Below are 5,525 nucleotides of genomic sequence, written 5' to 3' on the forward strand. Positions count from 1 at the left end.
AGATTGGCTGGTTGGCGATCAAGTCCCATGCATCCTTCGCTGTTGCTTTTGCATCCAGGACCTCGAGGACATCCATCGACATCATTGAATAAAGCAGTGATGCTGCCTGGCGAGCCTTCTGGTGCTCAGCTCCCTCCTTGAACGTGTTGTCACCTGCATCGACCACGTCCCATAACTCGTTGGCGAAAAGACCACACTCTATTAAGGCCTGCCAGATGCCAAAGTTCTCTCAGTCAAATAAAGGGCACGACGAACCAGGCATGAAAATTAATTTAGCCACCCCGGATGCTCCCATGATCTCCTTGCATCCATGACCTTTCCATTGCTTTCCAAAAATCAGGTCGATGCGTCACAGCTGTAGATATCGATTGTTGGCACATGCCCAACCATATACGGCGGCTCGGCGATTCCTCTTTGTAGGGACGATCCCATACCCAACAGTCGGTAGAGACACTAGCTAGCATTTCTGCGAGATGTGCGCACATACACAAGAAACTAGCTGGCAGGCAGGTGAAAATGCACGTACCGAAAAACAAGTCGGCATCAACATGCCGAAACACAAGACGCGATATGATGGCCACAGGCGCCTATCGCACCTGTTGATATCTTTCTATTGATCTGGCTGAGTTTACACGGTAGGTTACAAGCATATATAAAATACCAAGAGTCCTAATCTATATGGGAGCCCTATACAATCCGTGTACAAGCCGGAAACGGATACCACATCTTGGTTAACACCCACGGCTTGTTCAGTTGCTCCAGCAATCCCACCATGCAGAGAAAGTGGAGAAATGGGTAGTGATGAAGGTAAGAACCACCGGCAATAGCGGTGGACTGGCTACCAGGGTTTTGGTTACCGCTCGAAATTTTAAGCTTTACCATGGTTATCGCATATTTCAGTTCCACTCGGTAAACGGGCATTTCCAGCAAAAAAATTCTATTTTTTGAATTTTTTGAATTCAAACTCAATGTGTACTAAAGTGTGGCAGCACCTCACAGCATGCGCGTAGACAACGTTCCACTGAACAAGTAGCTCTTTTATGATAAATATAAGTTCAAGTGCCATGCGGGCGGCCAAGCTTCGTGATACTGAGGTCACTACTGGTATGTCGGCCAACATTTCCAATTCTATACTGAATTTTTCTAATAATGATTATTCATAATCCGGGTAGCAACGATGTTGAAGTTGCTATGTCCGTTAATGATCTCTTGGATCTTGAAGCGGAGCACGCTTTAGAGATTATTAGAAATCTAGCGGTTGTTAAACCTATGAATGATTCTGACGTAGATGCTTTGGGGGTAAATGTGCTTGATAGCTTTTGTGTGGATCTGGCACCATCTCTTCCTGAGAATGAGGAAGGTGAATATTCTACTTCCCCAAGTGAATCCATTATTGTTGAGTCCCAGGTGGAGGTGTCCACTAAGCTTGGTCGTGGGGACTGGGTAGAGGACCAAAATAGACCTAAACGCAACTGGAATCGTAGGATTTATCCGGCGTCGGCCGTGCGTAGAAGTGCTAGGATCTGAACTACTAAAAAATTTCATGATGAAATATGAAAGGAATTTTTTGGAATAGCAGAGGTCTTAAGGACTTGGCTAAAAGAAGATTTTAGCGGATGCCTCTATTGAACACAAATTGAATTTTATTTCCCTTTCAGAAACTGGAAGGGACAATTTCACCCCCCAATTCCTTAGTACTCTATCGAGAGGGGTGGACTTTGATTGGCATTGTTTACCTTCAAGAGGAAGATCCGATGGGATCTTACTTGGGGTGAATTGTGATTCATTGGAAGTTAGGAATGTCGTTATGGGAGACTTTGCGGTTAAGTTTCGGGTTCGGTCAAAGGCTGATGGGTTTAATTGGGCTTTGGTGGCGGTATATGGAGTCGCGCAACCAGAACTTAAACCAGACTTTTTGGAGGATTTAGAACGTATTTGTGGTAATGAGCAACTCCCCATCTTGGTTGGGGGTGATTTTAACATTATGCGGAGACGGGAGGAAAAAACTATTATAACTTTGACAGTAGATGGTCGTTCATGTTCAATACAATTATAGAAAGTCTAGATCTTCGAGAGATTAAGCTTTTTGGTAGGAAGTTCACTTGGGCCAATACATTACAGGTCCCGACCTTTGAGAAGCTGGACCGGGTCCTAGCGAGCGTCGAATGGGAACATAAGTCGCCCCTTGTGACGGTCCAAGCGCTCTCTCTCTCAATCTCCGATCATACCCCTTTGTTGGAGGACTCAGGAGAGGCAACGCATGTGGGGAACAAGAATACATTTTCTTTCGAATCAGCGTGGTTTGAAAGAGAAGGGTTTCTGGATCTAATAGCAGGAGAATGGGCTAAAGATTCAGGAGGGAGAACGAGTGTTGAGCGCTGGCAAAATAAGATCAGGTATTTGAGGCAATTCTTGCGGGGATGGGCTAAAAATGTTAGTGGGATATATAAGGTGGAGAAGGAAAGGCTCCTTTTGTTGATTCAATCCCTAGATTAAAATCTGAGTCCTCCATATTAGATACTAGAGACTTGGAAACTAAAGTGGAGGCAGAGTTAAGATTGAAAGAACTACTCCATGAAGAGGAATTAAAGTGGGATTTGTGAGCTAAAGTTCGCAAAATCGTCCAAGGGGATGACAACACACAATTCTTCCACATGATTGCCAATGGCAATTGCCGAAAGAAGAGAATCTTTCAGCTTGAGCAAGATGAGGGAACGATTTTAGGGCAGGAGAACCTTAAAAAATATATCACCAATTACTACACGCAGTTGTTTGGGCCTCCTGAGGACAATTTTGTTTCTTTGGATGAGTCGAGAGGGTTGAGGATGTCCCTCAGCTCGCAGTTGACGAGAATGACATTTTGACATCTCTGTTTTCGGAGAAAGAGGTGTTTGAAGCAATATCCCAAATGAAAAATAATAAAGCTCCAGTCCCTGATGGTTTCCCGGCGTAGTTCTATAAAAAATGCTGGCACATCATAAAGGGAGACTTGCTCCCGATGTTCCAGGATTTTTTTCTTGGGACAGTTGCAGTTGTTCCACTTGAATTTCGGCACTATTACCCTGCTTCCTAAGAAAATAGAGGCTGTGAGAATTGAGCAATTTAGTCCGATCTGTCTTATTAACGTTAGCTTTAAGATCTTTACCAAAGGTTGGACTACTAGGCTTACAAAGATTGCGCATTCTATGGTGCAGCCGTCCCAAACTGCTTTCATGCCGGACAGGAACATCCTAGAAGGGGTTTCGGTTCTACATGAAACGCTCCATGAAATCCACACGAAAAACCTAGATGGGTTGGTTTTCAAAGTGGATTTTGAGAAGGCATACAACAAGGTAAGATGGTCATTTCTTCAGCAGGCTTTGCGTATGAAAGGATTCGATCAGGCCTGGAGAGACCAGGTAGACTCGATCACGCAAAAAGGGAGTGTTGGAATCAGGGTAAATGATGACATAGGTCATTATTTCCAGACGCACAAGGGTCTGCGACAAGGAGATCTGATGTCGCTGATTCTGTTCAACATTGTCTTTGATATGTTGACAATCCTAATTGGAAGGGCCAAGGAAGATGGTCAAGTAGGTGGGCTTGTCCCACATTTAGTTGATGGGGGACTGTCTATCCTACAGTACGTGATGATACTATCATCTTCATGGAGCATGATCTGGCTAAAGCGAGAAATATGAAGTTAGTTTTATGTTTGTTTGAACAACTATCGGGGTGAAGAAGTGAATTGTTCTGCTTTGGAAGAGCTAAAGAAGAACAACAAGCTTACAAAGAACTCTTCGGGTGCGAATTGGGATCTTTACCCTTCACGTATTTGGGTATACCAATCCACCATCGCAAGCTTTCTAACAAAGAGTGGAAGAGCATTGAAGAATGATTTGAGAAAAAACTGAGCTGCTGGAAGGGCAAGCTCATGTCATACGGAGGACTATTGATTTTGAATAATCCGGTTCTTCCGGCAGAGCGATGAGTTAAAGAGAAAGTATGCCTATGTTGTTATTGTCCTTTTTCGAAGTACCAGTTGGGGTACGAAAGAGGCTAGATTTCTATCGATCGCGATTCTTCTGGTAGATCGATGAGTTAAAGAGAAATTACAGACTTGCTAAATGGGATATCATGTGTAGGCCGAAAGACCAAGGGGGTCTAGGCATTGAAAATTTAGAGGTGAAGAACAGATGCCGTCTCAGCAAGTGGCTGTATAAGTTATCGTTAGAGACGGATGCCACTTGGGCACAGATTCTTCGTAATAAGTACCTACAGTCCAAAACCTTGTCCCAGGTGATAGTAAGACCGACTGATTCGCCTTTTTGGAAGGGACTCATGCGAGTAAAAGCAGCCTTTTTCAATAGGACAACATTTGTAGTTGGCAATGGTACTTCCACAAGATTCTAGGAGGATATATGGCTAGGGGAGACGCCCCTTGCAATCCAATATCCTTCTCTATATAATATTGTTCAGCGAAGAGACGCTTACGTTGCAACAGTACTACAGTCAAATCCTCTTAATATTCAATTCAGGAGGATGCTAGTGGGGTACCGTTGGGAAGCTTGGCTCCATCTTGTGAGAAGATTGATGGAGGTCAAACTCTCCCAACAGCCAGATCAGTTGCGCTGGAAACTAGCTAAGAATGGCGAGTTTTCAGTTAAATCCATGTATTTGGATATTATCAACTCTAGCATTATTCCTAATTCGAAGCATGTCTGGAAAGTTAAAGTGCCTTTAAAAATCAGTGTGTTTACGTGGTTTGTCCATAAATAGGTTATCTTAAATAAAGACAATTTGGTGAAACGCAATTGGTTGGGTTCTAAAAGATGTAGTTTTTGTGATAGTGATGAATCAATCAGACACCTCTTTCTCGATTGCCCTCTGGCAAAGATTTTGTGGAGGTCGGTCCACATAGCTTTTAATATTTCTCCTCCGAATTCCATCAACATGTTATTTGGGACGTGGTTAGATGGGATTGACGTAGTAACAGCGAGGCATATCCGTGTAGGGGTATGTGCTTTACTATGGGCAATTTGGAACTGCAGAAACGATTTGGTTTTTAACAGAACAACAAATATTCATTTCTTGCAGGTTATCTTCAAGGCCACTACACTTATCCGTATGTGGTCGCTACTCACTCCGACGGAGGCCAGAGAGTATTTGGTTACTGGATCTATCTGATGGGAGACGGTAGCTCGGGATTTATTCAACCGGTTTGGATGGTGGTCATGTAATTGGATAGGCGTTTAGTTTCCTATCTGTTGTATTTGCCTGCCGGTTGTGGCTGTCCGGTTTGTTGCTTTAGTGCTCTGTGTTGAGCACAACCTTTTTTGTTTGAGACTACGACAATTTGTTGGATATTTTGCTTATTAATAATATGGCCGTATGCATCGTTCTGATGCAGAGGCCGGGGCAAACCCCCTTTTCGAAAAAAAATCTATATCTATTTGAAAGAATTTTAATTCAAAATTCAATTATAAATTTTGTTCAAAATTTTCTTGAAATTTCGTGGTAACCGTGGTAACCACGTCTTCCAGCCC

The 5,525-nt window shown here is 43.3% G+C and overlaps 1 pseudogene; it reads left to right on the top strand.

Moving 5' to 3' along the window:
• The first annotated feature begins 791 nt into the window (after positions 1-791).
• LOC119310111 lies at positions 792-5,235 on the top strand (annotated as a pseudogene).
• The last annotated feature ends 290 nt before the right edge of the window (positions 5,236-5,525 follow it).

This window comes from Triticum dicoccoides, chromosome 5B, assembly GCF_002162155.2.
Source record: "Triticum dicoccoides isolate Atlit2015 ecotype Zavitan chromosome 5B, WEW_v2.0, whole genome shotgun sequence".
Taxonomy (NCBI): domain Eukaryota; kingdom Viridiplantae; phylum Streptophyta; class Magnoliopsida; order Poales; family Poaceae; genus Triticum; species Triticum dicoccoides.